The sequence below is a fragment of the Bos indicus genome, chromosome 7 (assembly GCF_029378745.1).
Source record: "Bos indicus isolate NIAB-ARS_2022 breed Sahiwal x Tharparkar chromosome 7, NIAB-ARS_B.indTharparkar_mat_pri_1.0, whole genome shotgun sequence".
Lineage (NCBI taxonomy): Eukaryota > Metazoa > Chordata > Mammalia > Artiodactyla > Bovidae > Bos > Bos indicus.
The window spans coordinates 26272867-26296987 of NC_091766.1; the positions used below are offsets into that span (position 1 = coordinate 26272867).

The 24121-nt window shown below is 41.4% G+C and overlaps 1 non-coding gene across 1 annotated transcript; it reads left to right on the forward strand.

Annotated features, from left to right (window-relative positions):
* The first annotated feature begins 13967 nt into the window (after nucleotides 1-13967).
* Nucleotides 13968-14039, forward strand: TRNAR-ACG (transfer RNA arginine (anticodon ACG)). The gene has a single exon. It is a non-coding gene; the product is annotated as a tRNA-Arg (tRNA).
* Nucleotides 14040-24121: the final 10082 nt, after the last annotated feature.

Here is a 24121-nt window from a genome sequence, read left to right on the forward strand (position 1 = left end):
GACTTCACTTCTAGAAGGGCTTTTTATTGGTTGCAGGTTACTCAACATGCGAGGATCCTCTTCTAAGCCAGAAGAAACATTTCTGCAGTGTATCCTTAAACACTGGAAAGTTTTCAAAATAGGCTGAGAAGAGAAAAACTACTCTAACATTGCCTGGCCCTGGCATAAGTTAGGGTTGTGTCCAACTCTTTGGGAGCCCATGGATTGTAAGCCCACCCAGGCTCCTCTGTCCACAGGATTCTCCAGGCAAGAATACTGGAATGGGTTGCCATTTCCTTCTCCAGGGATCTTCCAGACCCAGGGATTGAACTCTCATCTCCTGGATTGGCAGGTGGATTCTGTACCACTGAGCCATCAAGGAAGCCCTCTTTTCTGATTAGGAAGGAGAATTGATAGAAACCTACGTTTTATGATCCAAAACACCAACATTCAAACAAATGACCACTTCACCTTGTTTAATATAAAAATGGCAATAACAAATCCTTTCCATTATTAGGTCTACAGCCTGGGGAGATTATAGGTCCATCAGATTTATAGTCCATGAAGTCCTCCTTGAACCCTCAAAAAATTTCTTTTCTCTGAACCTTTATTGAATTTTATCTGTATCATTTCTACAAGGCCCTTATAACTATCTGCTTTGCTTTGTTTCTTACTTTCTATCAGACTCCCAGGACAAAGACCACAGGAAACATGTTCCGTTCAGTTGCTCAGTCGTGTCCGACTCTTTGTGACCCCATGAACTGCAGCACACCAGGCCTCCCTGTCCATCACCAACTCCCGGAGTTCACTCAAACTCATATCCATCGAGTTGGTGATGCCATCCAGCCATCTCATCCACGTGTTAGCAGATACTAAAAAAATGATTTGCTTGACGTGACCTTCCTATTGTGACTTAAAAGAAACCATTAAACCTTAAACCGTATGGCAAACCTCACTGAAACCCACTAATTTTGAATGCCCCAGGTAAAACTGAAAACAAAAATATCTGAGAAATATGTAACCTACTCAAAAGACAATTTGAAAGTGCCCATTTACAACCACTTGATTCATAATTTATAAGTCCCTATTTGGTGATGTTGATCTGATTTTATTATACAATCAATACTGTGGTCCTTTGACAATGTTTTGTTAATTAAGCTGCCTTCCCTCTAGCTTATCTAAGAGAAAATCTGTGGTAAGAGCAATCCTGGTAAATAAGAAATGACCCCGTCACCTGAAACATGCTAAGTATATGATACTTACCATTTTGCAACTGGATCTTTGCTGTCACAAGACGGGAAAAATGAACTGAGGTTCTCTACATTCAAGTATTCATGGTCCTGTACCAAAACCTCACTCTATGTGACTCCTATAATCAAAAGCCTGGGAAATCAGAGAACACTTGTAACATCTTAGATGATCCCCTTTCAACCTTCCCCAGCTCTCAGGGACGAAACCAAGCCCCATCTGCATCCCTGGAGCCACCTACTTCTCAGGGTTCTTCTGACCAATCCCAACTTTGCTTCTTTATATCCCTTTATCTCCTCCATCACACCAGGAAGGAGAGACTAATCCCTCTGGGGTAACGTGTAGAGGAACTTCCTGTCATCCAGGATCAGGTTCAAAGTTCACCCTCACCTCTGTCCCACAGGCCTTTATCCCCTTCGTGAAGTAGCTGATGGGAACAGAGCAATTACTGGAGTGCATGTCCCCTTCTCAGTGGGGGACTTAGGAATCTGTAAGGAGAGGTTTGGCAGGTTCTCAGAGAACCCTGACACGTTTAGGGATGGATTTATCATGCTGGGGTTGACATTCTCTCTCACGTGACAGGATATCATGGTTATTCTGACCCACTGCTGTACCCCAGATGAAAAGGAGTGAATACCTAGAAAGACCAGGAAACACGTACATAGCCTAGTGGCCCCAATCCACATCAAATTTGTTAGGCAGGTGGGGATACAATCCCAGAACATGACCCATATGAGGACTATGAAGGTTGTGTAGGCCAGGCTGGGATGAGGTGTTATATTACTCGTCTGTCAGATGGACTGAAAGGTATATGGTGAATCCTGTAAATTATGACAAGGTCCAAGAGATAACACAGTAAAGATGAAAACCCACAGTCTTACTGAACCAGCAGACAGAGGCCTTCAGCAAGCACACCAATACAGACCCTGAGTCCACAGAGGGGAGGACTCTACAGCTCATGTGTTTTATTACCCAGGCTACTCCTAATACTCTGAGAAAATTGCAGAAGTTTGAGGCTGGGCCACAAGTCCCATTGTCACCTTGGTAGAGGAGGCCTTTAAGATCTGTAACAACTGAGACTTCATGGAGAAAGTAAATTAGGTTCAGAGGTTAAGAAAGAAAACACAGCTTTTGGCTGCTTTGATCCACCCACCATCTTGAGAGACAGACCACTAGAAGCCACCTGGGCCCGAACCAACGTGCCTTTTGCCGGAAGGAAGAGCATGAGAAAGGGTCTGTCCTGAGCACCCTCCTATAGGATACCTGAGGGGCAACACTGACCGCCCCAGTTCCTTGCAAGTCTCTTAGATGAGAGAGTCCCGCACACTCACTGATGGGGCCCAAGTGCCTGCCTGGTTCCAGATCCCACACAATCCATCCTTGTTACTCCTGCAGAGCCTCAGGTCACCCTCTGTGTGGCCATAAGAGAACTGAGTTTCTTGTAGATACTGGAGCTGCCTGCTCTGTTCTGACTTGGCCAGCCGACCCCCTCTCCAACCGTGATTGTACTGTGACAGGAGCCAGTGGACAGCCAAAGGTAGGGCCGTCTCCCAGTGCCTGTGCTGTCGGGTCCACTATTATTACTCACTCCTTTTTGTATATGCCAGAATGCCCTGTATTCCTCCTTGGAAGAGATTTGCTAAATAATGAGGAGCTAGGGATTCCCAGGTGACTCAGACAGCAAAGAATCTGCCTGCAATGCAGGTGACCCGAGTTTGATCGCTGGGTCTGGAAGATCCCCTGGAAAAGGAAATGACAATCCACTCCAGTATTCTTGCCTGGAGAATCACATGGACAGAGGAGCCTGGCAGGTTACAGAACATGGAGTCGCAAAGAGGTGGACATGACTGAGTGACTAACACTTGCACTTTACATAGTTTTAGAACAGGGTGAAGTCCAAGGAGATAGAGAATTCAGAGAACGCATCAATTAGTAGCCCCAAATACCCACCTGCTGGTCATCAAAATATTCCACAAGACATCCCCCAAGAAATGAGGAAATGAGTAGATCCTACAGTTTGGGATACATCAGTGCCAGGAAGGGCAAAATGTGTTCCCCCAATAAAAATAAGGTTAAAATCTCAGGGAAATACCCCTGGAAAAGACAATATCCTTTAAAGCCTGAGGCCCTGAGGGAAATCCAACTAGTGCTCACCGAATTCTAAAACACAGACTCATTAGGCCCTGCCAATCTCTTGCAACACCCAGATCCTTCCCATTCAGGAGCGTAATAGGGAGTGTTGGTTTATGAACAGTGAATGAGGCAGGCATCACTATTTACCCAAACCCACACCCAAGTACCTGGGAGTTCTCAGCATTTCTGTTTGAACCTCAAAGATGTCTTTTTTTTTTTTTTTCCTATATTCCCCTATATCCAGACCCTCAATATATCTTTTTGCCTTTGAATGGAGGGGCTCTGACACCCAGGAGGCTACCAAGTATACCTGGATAGTGTTTCCACTGGGTTTTGGGGACAGGCCCCAGCTATTTGGAACTGAGGGAACAGAGTCTTGAGAAGGGAACTCTGCTGCTATATGTTGATGATTTATTGATAAGTAGTGAGGCCAAACAAGATTCGAATAAAAGTACTGTTAGGGTCCTAAATTTTCTTGCAGAAAGGGGATATAAAGTGTCTCCAACCAAGGCTCAAATCTCACAGCAATGGATTCAATATTTAGGATTTGTTCTGACCCCAGGGGCACAAGCCCTGACCACAGATGGAAATACAGCCATTAGTGCAACCATCTCCAACCACAAAGAGGCAACTCCGAGTTTTTCTCGGGTTGACTGGGCTCTCTCGTATCTGAGAAATTCCAAATTATGACCTTATAAGCAAAACCCCCGTACATGCACGCTCAGTTGCTCAGTAGAGTTCGGCTCTTTGTGATCCTATGGACTATAGCCTGCCAGGCTCCTCTGTCCATGGGATTTTCCAGGCAAAACTACTGGGAAGGCAAATCCTCCTACAGGGGATCTTCCCAACCCAGGGATCAAACCTGTGTCTCCTGTGTCCCCTGCATTGGCAGGTGGATTTCTTACCACCGAACCACCTGGGAAGTCCCAAACCCTTACATAAGGCTCTAAAGTGAGAAGAAAGGGAACCCCTTCAATGGAAAATGGAACACCAGCGGGCCTTTGAGACTCTAAATACTGAGCTGAGTAGAGCACCAGCATTGGGGCTTTCAAATTTGGACAGCCTTTCACTCTATACATTCACAAGAGGTCAAGAATAACACTAAGAGTCCCCAAAAATGGGACAAATCAGAAACCAGTAATTTGCTTTCCAAAACAACTGGATTCAGTGGCCCTGGGATGGGCAAGCTGCCTGTAGGGAGGAGCAATCATCAGTTCAGTTCAGGTCAGTCCCTCAGTTGTGTTCGACTCTTTGCGACCCCATGGATTGCAGCATGCCAGGCTTCCCTGTCCATCACCAACTCCCAGAGCTTACTCAAACTCATGTCCATTGAGTCGGTGAGGCCATCCAACCATCACGTCCTCTGTTGTCCCCTTCTCTTCCTGCCTTCAATCTTTCTCAGCAGCAAGGTCTTTTCCAATGAGTTAGTTATTCACATCAGGTGGCCAAAGTATTGGATTTCAGCTTCAGCATCAGTTCTTCCAGTGAATATTCAGGACTGGTTTCCTTTAGGGTGGACTTGTTGGATCTCCTTGCAGTCCAAGGTGCTCTTAAGAGTCTCCCCCAACACCACAGTTCAAAACCATCAATTCTTCAGCACTCAGCTTTCTTTATAGTCTAATTCTCACATTCATACATGACTACTGGAAAAACCATACCTTTGACTAGATGGACATATTTTGGCAAAGTAATGTCTCTAATGTCTAGGTTGGTCATAGCTTTTCTTCCAAGGGGCAATCATCTTTAATTTCATGGCTGCAGTCACCATCTGCAGTGATTTTGGAGCCCAGAAAAATAAAGTCTGACACTGTTTCCACTGTTTCCCCATCTATTTCCCATGAAGTGGTGGGACCGGATGCCATGATCTTCGTTTTCTGAATGTTGAGCTTTAAGCCAACTTTTTCACTCTCCTCTTTCACTTTCATTAACAGGCTCTTTAGTTCTTCTTTGCTTTCTGCCATAAGTATGGTGTCATCTGCATATATGAGGTTATTGATATTTCTCCTGGCAATCCTGATTCCAGCTTGTGCTTTATCCAGCCTGGCATTTCTCATGATGTACTCTGCATATAAGTTAAATAAGCAGGGTGACAATATATAGCCTTGACATATTCCTTTCCTGATCTGGAACCAATCTGTTGTTCTATGTCCAGTTCTAACTGTTGCTTCTTGACCTGCATACAGATTTCTCAGGAGGCAGGCCAGGTGGTCTGGTATTCCCATCTCTTGAAGAATTTTCCACAGTTTGTTGTCATCCACACAGTCAAAGGCTTTGGCTTAGTCAATAAAGAAGAAGTAGATGTTTTTCTGGAACTCTCTTGTTTTTTCGATGATCCAGCGGATGTTGGCAATTTGATCTTTGGTTCCTCTGCCTTTTCTAAATCCAGCTTGAACATCTGGAATTTCATAGTTCATGTATTGTTTAAGCCTAGCCTGGAGAATTTTGAGCATTACCTTGCTAGCATATGAGATGAGTGCAATTGTGTGGTAGTTTGAACAGTTCTTGGCATTGCCCTTATTTGGGATTGGAATGAAAACTGACCTTTTCCAGTCCTGTGGCCACTGCTGAGTTTTCCAAGTTTTCTGGTGTATGGAGTGCAGCACTTTCACAGCATCATCTTTTAGGATTTGAAACAGCTCAACTGGAATTCCATCACTTCCACTAGCTTTGTTCACAGTAATGCTTCCTAAGACCCACTCTACTTCCCATTCTAGGATGTCTGGCTCTAGGTGAGAGATCACACAATCATGGTTATCTGGGTCATGAAGATCTTTTCTGTATAGTTCTTCTATGTATTCTTGCCACCTTTTCTTAATATCTTCTGTTTCTGTTAGGTCCATATACCATTTCTGTCCTTTATTGTGCCCATCTTTGCATGAAAAGTTCCCTGGTATCTCTAATTTTCTTGAAGAGATTTGTGGTCTTTCCAGTTCTTTTGTTTTCCTCTATTTCTTTGCACTGATCACTGAGAAAGGCTTTCTTATCTCTCCTTGCTATTCTTTGGAACTCTGCAATCAAATGGGTTATTTTCTCTTTTCTCCTTTGCCTTTAGCTTCTCCTCTTTTCTCAGCTATTTGTAAGACCTCCTCAGTCAACCATTTTGCTTTTTTGCCTTTTTCTTGGGGATGGTTTTGATCACTGCCTCCTGCACAATGTCATGAACCTCTGGGACTAAACAAGATGGCAGAGTAGAAGGACATGCACTCATCTTCTCCTGTGAGAATTCCAAAATTACAACTCACTGCCTAACAGCTGTAGACAGGAGAATGTTGGATTCCACCGAAAAGAGATATCCCATGTCTGAGGGCAAAGGAGAAGCCCCAGCAAGACAGTAGGAGGCACAAAATCACATTTAGAATCAAATCCCATACCCACCAGAGACACTCAGAGGGCTCAAACAAAACTTTTTGCACACCAGGCGACCCCACAGAGACTGAGTTTGAGCATTACCTGTGGAGGTATGGGTCAGCGTAGCCTGTTGCAGGGTCAGGGGCTCTGGGTGCAACAGACCTGAGCATGGCATAAGCCCTTTTGGAGGAGGTCACCATTAACCCCACCATAGAGCCGCCAGAATGCACACAGGACTGGGGAAACAGACTCTTGGAGGGCACAAACAAAACCTTGTGCACACCAGGACCCAGGAAAAAGGAGTAGTGACCCCACAAGAGACTGACCCAGACTTGCCCATGAGTGTCCAGGAGTTTCCAATGTAGGCACCCCAGGTTGGTAGGTGCCCAATATGCTACTGGAGAACAGTGGAGAAATACGCTCCAGAAAGAATGAAGAGACGGAGCCAAAAGAAAAACAACACCCAGTTATGGATGTGACTGGTGATGTGACTGGCAGAGGCACGGGTCAGCGGTGGCCTGCTGCAGGGTCGGGGGCACTGTGTGTGGCAGTGCATGCATGGACCTTTTGAAGGAGGTCACCATTATCTTCATTACCTCCACCATAGTTTGGCCTCAAGTTAAACAACAGGGAGGGAACACAGCCCTGCCCCACAACAGAAAATTGGGTTAAAGATTTACTGAGCATAGCCCTGCCCATCAGAACAAGACCCAGTTTCCCCCACAGTCAGTCTCTCCCATCAGAAGCCTCCATAAGCCTCTTTCCTTATCCATCAGAGGGAAGACAGAATGAAAACCACAATTATAAAAAACTAATCAAACTGATCACATGGACCACAACCTTGTCTAATTCAATGAAACTATGAGCCATGCCGTGTAGGGCCACCCAAGATGAACAGGTCATGGTGGAGAGTTCTGACAAAACGTGGTCCACTGGAGAAGGGAATGGCAAACCACTTCAGTATTCTTGCCTTGAGAACGCCATGAGCAGTATAAAAAGGCAAAAACACAGGACACTGAAAGATGAACTCCCTAGGTTAGTAGGTGCCCAGTATGCTACTGGAGAACAGTGGAGAAATAACTCCAGAAAGAATGAAGAGACAGAGCTAAAGCAAAAACAACACCCAGTTGTGGATGTGACTGGTAATTGAAGTAAAATGTTGTTGCTGAGCTGTGAAAGACACCGGGATTCTTGGCCTCTGAAAGAGAGGAATTCAATTTGGGACCAGTGACGAGGCTTGATTGCTCAGAGCTTTTGTGTAATAAAGTTTTATTAAACTATAATAGAGATAGAGAAAGCTTCTGACATAGACATCAGAAGGGGGCATCAGAAACAGTGTCCCCCTGCTAGTCTTTGCTACTGCTACTGCTAAGTCACTTCAGTCGTGTCCGACTCTGTGTGACCCCATAGACGGCAGCCCACCAGGCTCCCCCGTCCCTGGGATTCTCCAGGCAAGAACACTGGAGTGGGTTGCCATTTCCTTCTCCAATGCATGAAAGTGAAAAGTGAAAGTGAAGTCGCTCAGTCATGTCTGACCCTCAGCGACCCTATGGACTGCAGCCTTCCAGGCTCCTCCGTCCATGGGACTTGCCAGGCAAGAGTACTGGAGTGGGGTGCCATTGCCAGATGTTATATAGCTACTAGCAGTCTGCTAATTGGAGAAAGGAAATGTCTCAAAACTCAGAGACTGGCATCAGGCCCCTCACCCATAACATGCACTTTGAGATAACATTGACCCAAGGTGAGTTGTCCAGGGCCATAAAATGATTGACATGAATCTTGAAGAAAGGTAGGTTTCCAAGCAAATACAGACTCATTCACATCGCTTAAGAGAACATTTGCATGAGTAAAACATACTGGTTTGTTAAGTGGATTCTGAGTCTTAGGTGGAACCCACTTGAAGACAGAATCTAAGGTACACACATACTTCATTAACATAGCTTAAGATGAACATTTCCATAAGAAAAATGCATTGGTTAGCTCAAGGTTTGAGAAAAGTTAAGTTCAGGTGGAACTAGATGTCATCATGGCAACACAGAATTTTAAAAGAAACCTCTTTTTATATTTGTATAGAGAAGAGGAAAATATCTAACGCTTGTAGTTTGTTTCCTCCTGCCGCTTAAGAGAGAGAGAAAAAATGTCTGACACTTGCAGCCTATTTCCTCCATTTGGAGACCCCTGTCCTTCCTGCCTGTTACCCTCTCAGAAGTAAAGTCCAATGCTATAAGAAACAATATTGCATAGGAATCTGGAATGTTAGGTCCATGAATCAAAGTAAACTGTGGTCAAACACGAGATGGCAAGAGTGAACATCGACATTTTAGGCGTCAGTGAACTAAAATGGACTAGAATGGATGAATTTAATTTAGATGACCATTATATCTACTACTGTGGGCAAGAATCCCTTAGAAGAAATGGAGTAGCCCTCATAGTCAACAAAAGAGTCCAAAATGCAGTACTTGTGTTAGGTAGTTAGATTAGGAAAAAGGAGTCCAAAATGGCAGTGGCTAAAAGACAAAGGGAAAAGCCCAAGGAAATAGAACAAAGGAAGGTCTGAGGACTGGAGTGAGAACCTCAGGTAAAACAAACAGTCCTTCTGGCTAGCCCGATTTACATAGGGCAGGCTCAGGGAGAGGAGAAAAGACATATAAAAAGAGGAGCCAAAATTGGGCCTGGGGACTTCTCTTCTCCTTGTGCCTTTTGGGTCGGCCCACCGTCATGCCTCAAGTATGTATTTTCCTTTGCTTGCCAATAAAACTGAGCTATAACCCTGGTCCATCTGACGCTTCAAATTTTTGCTATGGTGAGACAGAACTGAGGAAATTACACACTCCCTGGACACTTGGATGCAATCTCAAAAACAACAGAATGATCTCTGTTCATTTCTAAGGCAAACCACTCAATATCAAAATAATCCAAGTCTATGCCCCAACCAGTAATGCTGAAGAAGCTGAAGTTGAACAGTTCTATGAAGACCTACTTGACCACCTGACCTGCCCCTTCAAAAACCTGTATGCAGGTCAGGAAGCAATAGTTAGAACTGGACATGGAACAACAGACTGGTTCCTAATTGGGAAAGGAGTACGTCAAGGCTGTATATTGTCACCCTGCTTATTTAACTTATATGCAGAGTACATCATGAGCAATGCCAGACTAGATGAAGCACAAAAGGAATCAAGATTGCCAGGAGAAATATCAATAACTTCAGAAATACAGATGACACCACCTTTATGGCAGAAAATGAAAAAGAACTAAAGAGCCTCTTGATGAAAGTGAAAGAGGAGAGGGAAAATTTTGGCTTAAAACTCAACATTCAGAAAACTAAGATCATGGCATCTGGTCCCATCACTTCACTGAAAATAGATGGGGAAACAATGGAAACAGTGACCGAATTTTTTTGAGGGGGCTCCAAAATCACTGCAGATGGTGATTGCAGCCATGAAATTAAAAGACACTTGCTCCTCAGAAGAAAAGTTATGACTAACCTAGACAGCATATTAAAAAGCAGAGACATTATTTTGCCAACAAAGGTCCATCAAGTCAAAGTTACGGTTTTTCTAGTAGTCATGTGTGGATGTGAGAGTTGGACTAAAAAGAAAGCTGAGCACTAAAGAAGTGATGCTTTTGGACTGTAGTGTTGGAGAAGACTCTTCAGAGTCCCTTGGACTGCATGGAGATCCAACCAGTCCATTCTAAAGGACATCAACCCTGCATTCATTGGAAAAACTGATGCTGAAGCTGAAACTCCAATTCTTTGGCCTCCTGATGTGAAGAACTGACTCATTGGAAAAGACCCTGATGCTGAGAAAGATGGAAGGCGGGAGAAGGGGACAACAGAGGATAAGATGGTTGGATGGTATCACCGACTCAATGGACATGAATTTGAGTAAAGTCTGGGAGTTGGTGATGGACCGAGAGGCTTGGCGTGCTGCAGTCTATGGGGTTGCAAAGAATTAAACATGACTGAGCTACTGAACTGAACTGATGAAGACCTACAAGACCTTCTAGAACTAGCACCCAAAAAAGGTGTCCTTTTCATTATAGGGGACTGGAATGCAAAAGTAGGAAGTCAAGAGATACCTGGAGTAACAGGTAAATTTGGCCTTGGAGTACAAAACAAAGCAGGGCAAAGGCTAATAGAGTTTTGCCAAGAGAACACACTGGTCATAGCAAACACCCTCTTCCAACACAAGAGAAGATTCTACACATGGACATCACCAGATGGTCAACACCAAAATCAGATTGATTATATTCTTTGCAGCCAAAGATGGAGAAGCTCTATACAGTCAGCAAAAACAAGACTGGGAGCTGACTGTGGCTGAGATCATGAACTCCTTATTGCCAAATTCAGACTTAAATTGAAGAAAGTAGGGAAAACCCCTAGACCATTTAGGTATGACCTAAATCAAATCCCTTATGATTATACAGTGGAAGTGACAAATAGATTCAAGGGATTAGATCCAATAGAGTGCCTGAAGAACTATGGGTAGAGGTTCATAACATTGTACAGGAACAACCCTATCCCTATAGGTTAATGAGGCTTCTAAGCTCACCCTAAGACAACACTTAGATGGGTTAACTCTTCAGTGGTACAATCTGTGCTGAAGTCAAAGGACATCATTGACTGGCTGAAGAAAGGTTAACAAGATATCAGGCCCTCCTAATGGACACCCCCAAATGACCTTAAAGGTATACCAACTCAATTCTGCTTCCAGTGGTTGAGAGTGGAGACAGCACAACAGTATATACACACCACAGAACAAACTTATTCCAGCTGACCTGATCTTCTAGATGAACCTCTTCATAGTCCTGAGGTCGAATGATTTCCTGATGGGACCAGTTTTATAGAAATGGTAACCCAAATGGCGGGGTATGTATGCCTTAGTTCGTCTAGATGAACTCACAGAAGCCAGGGCCCTGCCACCCCAGACATCAAAGACCAAACTAATTGCATTAATGAGAGCGTTGCAAGCAGGGAGGGATAAGAAATTAAATTTTTACTGACTCTAAGTATGGGTTCCATATGCTACATGTTCATGCTGCCATTTGCAAAGGAGGAGGCATGTTCAGTTCAGTTGCTCAGTTGTGTCCGACTCTTTGTGACCCCATGAATCGCAGCACACCAGGCCTCCCTGTCTATCACCAACTCCCAGAGTTCACTCAGACTCATGTCCATCGAGTTGGTGATGCCATCCAGCCATCTCATCCTCTGTCGTCTCCTTCTCATCCTGCACCCAATCCCTCCCAGCATCAGAGTCTTTTCCAATGAGTCAACTCTTCGCATGAGGTGGCCAAAGTACTGGAGTTTCAGCTTCACCATCATTCCTTCCAAAGAAATCCCAGGGCTGATCTCCTTCAGAATGGACTGGTTGGATGTCCTTGCAGTCCAAGGGGCTCTCAAGAGTCTTCTCCAACACCACAGTTCAAAAGCATCAATTCTTCAGTGCTCAGCTTTCTTCACAGTCCAACTCTCACATCCATACATGACCACTGGAAAAACCATAGCCTTGACTAGACAGACCTTTGTTGGCAAAGTAATGTCTCTGCTTTTGAATATGCTATCTAGGTTGGTCATAACTTTCCTTCCAAGGAGTAAGCGTCTTTTAATTTCATGGCTGCAATCACCATCTGCAGTGATTTTGGAGCCCTCAAAAAATAAAGTCTGACACTGTTTCCACTGTTTCCCCATCTATTTCCCATGAAGTGATGGGACCAGATGCCAATTCCCCCCAAAAACATAAAGATGGGATTCTCGATCTTTTAGAAGGAGAGCAGCTCCTGACCCAGGCAGCAGTAGCCCACTGGAGGGGCTATCAGAGAGATGGAGGTTCTGTGAGCCAAGGAAATAGCGAAACTGATTAGATTACAAAACAGGCAGCTCCTCTGCAGGAACCTGAACAAGTTATGGTGCTGGTGGTTGGCTCCCCCAGCCTCCCCAGTACTCCCCACAGGAACAAGAACATGTTGAGAAATGGGGCTATGAGAAGGGAAGCACATGTTGATATAAAAAGGAAGGGAAGTTTCTAATTCCTGAGTCCCAACAATGGAAACTAAGAGCTTACATGATACTACCCTTAATGGGAGGGATGCACTATGGGACTCAGTGCAAAAGGCTTTTTTCAGGGAAGGGGCTTAAAAGAACAATAAAATAAGTGACACTTGCCTGTGATTTATGAGCCCATAATAATTCACAAGCCAATCCGATCTCTCCCTTGTTACTCAGGCCACTTCAATACCGAGGGACATTTCTCAAGGAAGACTGGCAGTTAGATTTCACCCAAATGCCCTCATGATCAGAGTATAAACACCTTCTGGTGTTTATTGATACTTTCACAGAACGGGTTGTAGCCTTCTACATCCAATCTGAAAAGGCCATGGAAGTCGGTTAAGCCCCTTTTAAAGAAAATAATTGCTCAGTTTGGACTTCCAAAGTCCCTCCAGAGTGATAACGGGTCCTATAGCCAAAAATCACACCGGGGCTCACAATGAAGCTAGGGACAGACTACAAGCTACATAGCTCTTGGCATCCTCCTCCCTCTCCCGACCATGACAGGTAAAAAAATAAACCATACTTTAAAGGAAACCTTAGCAAAACTCTGCCAAGAACCTGTCGAACCTGGGACCAACTTGTTTTCTATTGCGCTCCTCAGGGTCTGTGTAGCCCCAAGGAATGGTCTGAGGCTCAGCTCATTTAAAATGACCTATGAGAGGCCTTTTTACTACTGACATTGCACTAAAGAAGGAAGCGAACCAGACCCTGAGGTTTATTATTAATCTAGGACAAGTTCAGAAGGCAATCTAGGACTATGCCCACAAAGCACTGCCAGCTCCCATTAAAAATACAGAGGAAGGAAGAGTTCACAAATAAACCCTGGGGACCAAGTTCTTCTTAAAACCTGGAAAGAGGCTCCCCTGAAGACCAACAATTGCCAAGATGGAAGAGTCCTTATAAAGTAATTCTGACCACATTCGCTGCTGTCAAACCGCAAGGATACCTACTTGGGTACGTTTGTCCAGACTAAAGCTTTTACCTCCAGAAACCCCACAGGTCACAACAGAGGAAAATATACATCTGTGAGCCAGTGGAAAACCTGAGATACCTATCCAAAAGACAGGCACCATCAAAAGGTAGTTTGTGCCCCTGGATCAATGCAACAGGACAGGCACAAGTTAATATTAAGGAAATAAACGCCTGCACAGAGTGGCTTCACAATTTTGGCAGAGGCAATATTGCCTCCACTGGTGCACCAAGACGGACTTCCCTGGTGGCTCAGGTGGTAAAGCATCTGCCTACGATGCAGGAGACCCAGGTTTGATCCCTGGGTTGGGAAGATCCTCTGGAGAAGGAAATGGCAACCCACTCCAGTACTCTTGCCTGGAAAATCTCACGGACGGAGGAGCGTTGTAGGCTACAGTCCATGGGGTTGCAAAGAGTCGGACACAACTGAGTGACTCCACTTTCCCAAAGTTAATCTGCTTCCTTCCCTTTCTAGGCTCTTTAATGGGTATTATTGTTCTTCCCTTGTTTGTTTCAACTTCTGGTTAGGTTTGTGTCTTCTAGGCTCTAACAGTTTGAAGTAAGGCTCACTCACGATGGCTCAAGCTATTAAACCCATTTCAGGGGTGGCCTAGGTCCCTAGAGTTCTTTGGAATAATCAGCAGGGAACTTCTATACCTCTAGGGTAGGTTAAGATCTGCAGCCCCTGTCCAACAGAAAGAAGTTTCAGAAGAGACCTTAAGCCCCTTACCCTTTAAGAATAACGGTGTAGCATCTCTCAGTGGGGAATGAGACAGGCTGGAACCTGGGACCCTTTGCTGCAATGCTGCAAAGCTTGCACCTGGACAAACATCTCCATGAACAACAAAATACAAAAAAAACTATAAGGGACTAAAAATAACTGCATGCCTTAAAAGTTAGGGAAAATTATGGACAAGATAAAAAAAGATAAAAGACCAAAAAACCTAACTGCTACTTCTGAAGAGCCAGGAACAAAAGTTGGGTCAGGAGCAAAGCAGGGTACTAGGCATGCCCCCTGCACACACCACCACAAAGGGGTGGGCAAGTCACCTAACCCACCCCTCTGACCCAACACTTGAAAACACCCCAACCCTCATTCCATATAAGGAACCAGCTTACCACCCCCTCAGTGAGTGAGTGACCAAGAGGGAACCCTGTTACTTGTTTTTAACCCCTGCCTCCCAACAGCTGTAGGTACTCCAAAAAAACCTTGCCAGAATGTCTCCTCTGGCCTCTGATCAATTCTATTAATTAAGGAGGCCAAGAACCCTGGTCAGTAACACATGCATGCACACACACATATGCATACACACCTTGGAGCTATTTCCACATCATTCATTTCTGCTACTTCATTTATAAAGAGCTATATATATTGATACTTCCATTGAATGGATTAGATTGCCAATAATTTCTTTAACTTGTGCCAATTCCTAAACATTTAGCTCATTTCAATCTTCTACTAATATCAGCAATGCTATATTGATTCTACTTGGATACATGCCATTTTACACATCATAAGCATGCTACTGCTACTGCTGCTAAGTCGCTTCAGTTGTGTCCGACTCTGTGCGACCCCACAGACGGCAGCCCACCAGGCTCCCCCGTCCCTGGGATTCTCCAGGCAAGAACACTGGAGTGGGTTGCCATTTCCTTCTCCAATGCATGAAAGTGAAAAGTGAAAGTGAAGTCGCTCAGTCGTGTCCGACTCTTAGAGACCTCATGGACAGCAGCCTACCAGGTTTCACCGTCCATGGGATTTTCCAGGCAAGAGTACGGGAGTGGGGTGCCATTCCCAAAAGTAGAGTTACTTAATCAAAGGATATGTTTTTGGAATTTTGATAAATATTGTCAAATTGCTCTTCATTGGGGATGTTTTGATTTATATCCTCATCAGTAAGGTATGAGGCCTGCTTCTCTACTTCTTCCTCAACTAAGGTTTGTTATCAAATATTTGAATCTTTGCTGATTTACAGGTGGAAAAAATATTCCTTTGCATTTATCTTATGAAGAGTGAGATGAAGCATTTTTGTTTGTATTTCTTTTGATGTAATCTCTGGTTTACATTATATTATTGACTTTATAATTAGTTTATAGGCATTCTTCATACAGTAAAGAAATTAGGCATTTATATATAATACATATTGCAAATATTTTGTCTTCTTCGTAATTTGGGTTTTGACTTTGTGTGTGTGTGTGTATGTGTGTTTGGCTGTGCAGAAATTTTTTATCTTTCTCATATCAAATTACTAGATCTTTATGATGAGTTCTTCTATATGACAACAAAACTCAGATGATAAATTTTAACTGAGATCCTATCAAGTAGATTGCATTAAAGACAACTGACATCTTTATAATGCTGTCTTCTTCTCAAAACAGTTTTTATGTGCTCTGATAAAAAATTAGAACTTAAATATTTCTTCATAAGTTTTTCCTAAGTGTTTTATATTTTTCCTGCCATTGTCAGTAGGGTCTTCTCTTCTATTGAATTTTCAAATGGATTATTGCTTTTATATAGGAAGGCTACTTATTTCATCATTTTAATTTTTTTACCAGTCATCTTACTGAATTGATTTGCATCCAATAGCCAATGAATTCATTTGCTTTTGTTAACCAATTATTTATAATATTTACACTTCTTATTCATATAATTTTTTTAATTGATAAGATTTTGTGTCCTAAAACTTATCCAATTAGCTCCAATTTTTAATGGATATGTAAAGAGAATATGAAGTAATGGAACTTAATTCCATGCAAAACACTTTTACCTACCTATTGCTTATATTACCTATATATTCCATTGACAAAATTATTAATTTGCTATGTTATGAACTGAGATATTGGAATTAAAATCTCCTATACTTAAAGTATCCATAATCAACATATACTTGGGTCTTGCTTTTTACCCACTCTGATATAATTTTCTATTACTTGGCTTATTTTTTTTACATTTTAATTTTTTTGTCTGCTACCTTTTTTTCTGGCTTCTGTGATTTTAATTGACCTTTTTATATGATTCTATTTTTTCTCTTTTCTCAATATATAAACAATGACTTAATTTTTTGGTAATGGTTACCAACAACACAAGAGCTGACTCTACACATGGATATCACCAGATGGTCAATACCAAGATCAACTGATTACATTCTTTACAGTCAAAAATGGATAAACTCTATTCAATGAGCAAAAAGAAAAAAACAAACAAACCAACCCTGGAGCTGACTGTGGCTCAGATCATCAGTTCCTTATTGCAAAATCTAGACTCAAAGAAGGGTATTCGGCCATTAGGTCTAAAACCATTAGGCCATTCAGGTATAAATCAAATGCCTTATACAGTGGACCTGACAAACAGATTCAAGGAACTAAATCTAGTAAACAGAGTGCCTGAGAAACAATGGACAGAGGTTCATAACATTGTACAGGAGGCAGTGACCAAAACCATCCCAAGGAAAAGAAATGTAAGAAGGCAAAGTGGTTGTCTGAGGACGCCTTACAAACAGCTGAAGAAAGAGAAGTGAAAGGCAAGAGAGAAAGGGAAAGATATACCCAACTGAATGCAGAGTTCCAGAGAACAGCAAGGAGAGATAAGAAAGCCTTCTCAAGTGAACAATGCAAAGGAATAGAGGAAAACAATAGAATGGGAAAGACTAGAGATATCTTCAAGAATATTAGAGATACCAAGGGAACTTTTCAAGCAAAGATGGGCACAATAAAGGACAGAAATAGTATATGTACCTAACAGAAGTACAAGAGATTAAGAACAGGTGGCAAGAATACACAGAAGAATTGCACACAAAAAAACTCAATGACCCAGATAACCATGATGGTGTGATCACTCATCTAGATCCAGACATCCTGGAGTGTGAGTCAAGTGGGCCTTAGGAAGATTATGAACAAAGCCAGTGGAGGTGATGGAATTCCAGCTGAACTATTTCAAATTCTAAAAGCTGGTGCTGTTAAAGTGCTACACTCAATATGCCAGCAAATTTGGAAAACTCAGCACTGGCCATAGGACTGGGAAAAGTCAATTTTCATTCCAATCCCAAAGAGAGGCAATCAGTGCCAAAGAATGTTCAAATTACCATACAATTGCACTTATTTCACAGGCTAGCAAGGTTATACTCAAAATCCTTCAATCCAACCGCTTCAGCAGTACATAAACCAAGAACTTCCAGATGTATAAGCTGGATTTAGCAAAGGCAGAGGAACCAGAGATCAAATTGCCAACATCCACTGGATCATAGCAAAAGCAAGGGAATTCCAGAAAACATCAACTTCTGCTTCATTGACTGTGGTAAAGCCTTTGACTGGGTGGATCACAACAAACTGTGGAAAATTTCTTAAGGACATGGGAATCCAGACCATCTTACCTGTCTCCTGAGAAACCTGTATGCAGGACAAGAGGCAACAGTTAGGACTGAACATTGAACAATGGACTGGTCAAAACTGGGAAAGAGTACATCAAGGCTATATATTGTCACCTTGCTTATTTAACTTATATGCAGATTACATCATTTAAAATGCTGAACTGGATGAAGCAGAGGCTGGAATTAAGATTTCAAGGAGAAATATCAACAACCTCTGATATGCAGATGATACCAGTTTAATGGCAGAAAGTGAAGAAGAACTAAAGAGCCTCTTGATGAATGTGAAAGAGGAAAGTGAAAAAGCTGGCTTAAAATACAACATTCAAAAATGAAGATCATGGCACGTGGTCCCATCACTTCATGGCAAATAGATGAGAAAAAAGTGGAAACTGACAGATTTCATTTTCCTGGGCTCCAAAATCACTGCAGACGGTGACTGCAGCCATGAATTTAAAAGAGGCTTGCTTCTTGGAAGGAAAGCTATGAAAAACCTAGACTGCATATTAAAAAGCAGAGACATCATTTTTCTGACAAAGGCCTATATTGTCAAAACTATGGTTTTTACCAGTAGTTATGTACAGATGTGAGAGCTGGACCATAAAAAAGACTGAGCACTGAAGAACTGGTGCTTTAAAACTGTGGTGCTGGAGAAGAGTTTTGAGAATCCCTTAGACAGCAAGAAGATCAAACAATTCTAAAGGACATAACCCTGAATATTCATTGGAAAGGCTGATGCTGAAGCGCCAATACTTTGGCCACCTAATGTGAAGAGCCAACTCACTGGAAAAGACCCTGAAGCTGGGAAAGTCTTAGGGCAAGAAGAGAAGGGGGCGACAGAGGATGACATCACTGACTCAGTGGACCTGAGTTTGAGCAAACTCAGGGAAATAGTGAAGGTCAAGGAAGCCTGGCATGAGGTCTCAAAGAATTGGACACGACTTAGTGACTGAACAACACTAGAGTTAGCAATTTACAACTAATCTAAGCCTACTTTTAGATAACATTATATCACTTTACTTTCTCTAATGCTCTTCCTCTCTTTATGTAGATCAGTGTTTCTAATATATATTATTTTGTTTAAGAAAAAGAATATCTTTTAACCTTTCTTGCTAGGCAGCCTACTGACAGGAAATTCCTTCAATTTCTATTTGCTGAGAAAGTTTTTATTTCTCTTTCACTTTGGAAGAATAATTTTGCAGGGTACAGAATTCTAATTGGTAGTTTTTTCTTTCAATGCTTTAAATATTTCACACCATCTCTTTTGTACACATGCTGTTAGCTGCCCTGAGTATATGCAGTTCTTATTTTTCTGTTCTGATTCCAGCTACCAGTAAAGATTTTGTGAGCTAACATGATCACATGAGCACTCTACTTCACAATCTGATCAGAAATACTAGTTATATTTACACCAACATTTGTATTACAGGGGTCCCAGAAGGAGAAGAGAGAAAGGGTCTGAGAACATATTTGAAAATATTATAGCCAAAAACTTCCATAACATGGGAAAGAAAACACTCAAGTCCAGCCACAGCTAGACTCAAGAAAATTATAAATGGGAAAGCTCACCAGCAAAGGTAAAGGTATGAAGTAAAGGTATGAAATCAGCCTCATACAAATATGATGTCAAAACCAATGATCCTTTTTATGGCTGAGTAATATGCCACTGTATATTTGTACCACAACTTCTTTAGTTATTCATCTGCCAAAGGACATCTAGATTGCTTCCATGTCCTAGCTGTTGTAAACAGTGCTATTAAAACTGGGGGTACATGTATATTTTCAATTATGGTTTTCTCAGGGTATATGCCCAGTAGTGGGATTGCTTGGTCATATCATAGTTTTATTCCTAGTTTTTTTAGGAATCTCCATACTGGAGCTCAACCTACTGCTCTGTGACAACCTAGAGGGGTAGGATAGGGTGGAGAGTGGCTGGGGAGGGTCAAGAGGGAGGGGACATATGTCTATTTGTGGTTGATTCATGTTGTCATGTGGCAGAAGCCAATACAATATTATAAAGCAATTATCCTCCATTTAAAAACAAATACCTCCCCCTCAGCAATTGTGAGAAGAGGAGCATACATATGCAGGATATTGGAAATGCATTTGAAATTAAGAGACCAGCAACTTAAAACAATTTTGTACATATACAGACTGCTGTATCAAAAACTTATGGGAACTACAGATCAAAATTCTACAACAGATATACACACAAAAAAGAAAAAGCAATCCAAACACAACAGGAAAGTTAGACATCAAATCACAAGAGAGAACAAAAGAGGAAGGGAAGAAAAAGACCTTTAAAAACAAATCTGAAACAACTAACAATGGCAATAAGAATATACATATCAATAATTACCTTAAATGTAAGTGGATTAAATGCTCCAACCAAAAGAGATAGATTGGCTCAATGGATACAAAAACAAGTGAAAGTGAAAGTGAAGTCGCTCAGTCGTGTCCGATTCTTTGCGACCCCGTGGACTGGAGCCTATCAGGCTCCTCCGACCATGGGATTTTCCAGGCAAGAGTGCTGGAGTGGATTGCCATTTCCTTCCAAGACCTATATAAATGCTATCTGTGAGAGACACATTTTAGATCTCGGGATACATATAGATTGAAAATGAGGGGATGGAAAAAGGTATTCCATGCAAATGAAAATCAAAGCTAGAGTAGCAATACTCATATCAGATAAAATACTTTAAAATAAAGACTTATAAGAGACAAAGAAGGACACCACATAATAACCAAAAGGATCAATCCAAGAAAAATATATAACAATTATAAATATATATGCACTCAGTATAGGAGCACCTCAACATATAAGGTAAAGGCTAACAGCCATAAAAGGAGAAATCAACAGTAACACAACTACTTTAACACCAGTTACATCAATGGTCATCAAGACAGAAAATCATTAAGTCAACACAGGCCTTAAATGACATATTAGACCTAATGAACTTAATTGATATTTTTAGAACATTCCATTCAAAAGCAGAATACAGGCCGAGGAAGTGCGGGCGCGGGGCGCACGCCGTGAGGAGCGCCAGCGCCCGGGCCGGAGGCGCACAGATGGAAAAAAAAAAAAAAAAAGCAGAATACACTTTCTTCTCAAGTGCACATGGAACATTCTCCAGGATAGAGCACATCTAGGGCCACAAATCAAGGCTCAATACATTTAAGCAAGTTGAAATCATATCAAGCATCTTTTCTAAACACAGGCTGTAAAATTAGAAATCAATTACAGGAAAAAATGAAGTAAAACCCACAAACACATGGAGGATAAACAACATCTTACTAAACAACCAATGGATCACTGAAGAAATCAAAGAAGAAATTAAAAATTACCTAGAAATAAATGACAATGAAAACATAAAGATACAAAATGTATGGGATGCAGGAAAAATAGTTCTTAGAGGGAGGTTTTTGGCAATACAATCTTACCTCAGGAAACAAGAAACATCTCAAATAAGCAACCTAACCTTACACCTAAAGCAACTAGAGAAAGAAGAATCAACAAAAACCAGTTAGCAGAAGGAAAGAAACCATAAAGATCAATGTAGAAATAAATGAAATAGAGATTAAGAAAGCAAATAGAAAAGACCAATGAAACTAAAATCTGGCTCTTTGAAAAAGATAAACAAAATTGATAAACCTTTAGCCACATTCATCAAGAAAAAAAGAGGGCACGAATCAGTAAAATTAGAAATAAAAAAAGTTACAGTGGACACCACAGAAATACAAAGGGCGATAAAAGACCACTAAAAGCAACTATGTATCAATAAAAAGAACATCCTGGAAGAAATGGACAAACTCCAAGAAAGGTACAACCTTCCAAGACTGAACCAGGGAAATCTAGAAAATATGAAGAGACCAATTACAAATACTGAAATGGAAACAAGTGATTTTAAAACCAAAAAAATAAGTCTAGACCAGATGGCTTCACAGGCAAATTTTATCAAAAATTTAGAGAAGAATTAACATCCATCCTTCTGAAACTATTTCCAAAAAATTGCAGAGAAGCAATACTCCCCAGCTCATTCTACGAGGCCAGCATCACCCCAATACCAGAACAAAGATACTACAAAATAAGGAAATCACAGGCCAATATCACTGATGAACATAAATGTAAATGTCCTCAACAAAATACTAGAAAAACAAATTCAACAATACATTAAACAAACTGTGTCCCATGATCAGGTGGGATTTTTCTCAGGGATGCAAGGATCCTTCAGTATCAACAAATCAATCAGTGTGATATATCACATCAAGAAACTGAAGAATAAAAGCCATATGATCCTTTCAATAGATGCAGAAAAAGCTTTTGACAAAATTCAATGCCTGTTTATGATAAAAAATAAAACTCTACATAAAGGGAGCATAGAGAGAACATACATCAAAATAATTAAGGCCACATATGACAAACCTTCAACTAACATCATCCTCAACAGTGAAAAGTTGAAAGCATTCCCTCTAAGATCAGGAACAAAACACAGATGTTCATTCTCATCACTTACATTCAACATAGTTTTAGAAGTCCTAGCCACAGTAATCAGAAGAAAAAGAAGCAAAATGAGTCCAAGTTAGTAAAGAAGTAAAATTGTCACTGCTTGCAGATGACATAATACTATACATAGAAAATCCTAAAGATACTACCAGAAAACTACTAGACAGATAGTGAAGTCGCTCAGTCGTGTCTGACTCTTAGCGACCCCATGGACAGTAGCCAACCAAGCTCCTCTGTTCATGGGATTTTCCAGGCAAGAATACTGGAGTGGGTTGCCATTTCCTTCTCCAGGGGGTCTTCCTAGAGCTCAATGAATTTGATTAAGTTACAGGATAGAAAACGGACAGAAATCCCTTGCATTCTATACACTAACAATGAAAAATCAGAAAGAGAAGTCAAAGAAACAATCCAATTTACCCTCGCATCAAAAAGAGTAAAATATCTAGGAAAAAACCTACCTAAGGAGGCAAAAGACCTGTACTCAGAAAACTAAGATGCTGTTAAAAGAAATAAAAGATGACACAAACAGATGCAGAGATATACCATGTTCTTGGGTTGAGAAAATCAATATGGTGAAAATAGCTATATTACCCAAAGTGATCTACAGATTCAATGCATTCCTCATCAAATTACCAATGACATTTTTCACAGAGTTAGAACAAAATATTTTACAATTTGTATGGAAACACAAAAGACCATGAATAGCCAAGACAATCCTGATTAAATAAAGCGGAGCTGGAGGAATGAGCCTCCCTGACTTCAGACTATACTAAAAAGCTACAGTAAGCAAAACAGCATGATACTGGTAGAAAAACAGAAATACTGATCAATGGAACAGGGTAGAAAGCCCAGAAATAAACCCACGTACCTATGGTGAATTAATCTATGACAAAGGACACATAACTATACAATGGAGAAAACAACAGTCTCTTCGATAAGTGGTGCTGGAAAAACTAGACAACTACATGTAAAAAAAAAAAATTAGAACATTCTCTAATGCCAGACACGAAAATTAACTTAAAATGGATTATAGACCTAAATGTAAGGCCAGACACTATAAAACTCTTAAAGGAAAACATTGGCAGAACAGTCTTTGACATGAATCACAGCAATATCTTTTTGGATTTACCTTTTAGAGTGATAAGAACAAAAATAAACAAATCAGACCTGGTTAAACTTAAAATTTTTGCAAAACAAAGGAACCATAAACAAAACAAAAAGACGATGGACAGTAGCATGGAGCTATATACACTATATAAAATAGATAGCCTGTGGGAATTTGCTACATGACTCAGGGAACTCAAACCAGGGCTCTGTGATGGATGGGGTGGGAGATCCAAGAGGGAGGGGACATATGTATATCTGTGGCTGATCCATGTTGATGTGTGACAGAAACCAACATAATATTGTAATTATTCTTCAATTAAAAATAAATAAGTTGAGGATAAAAAACCCCCAAAACAAAAAGAGAAGTCATGGAATGGGAGAAAACATTCACAAAGCAACCTACAGGGGAATTCATCTCCAAAA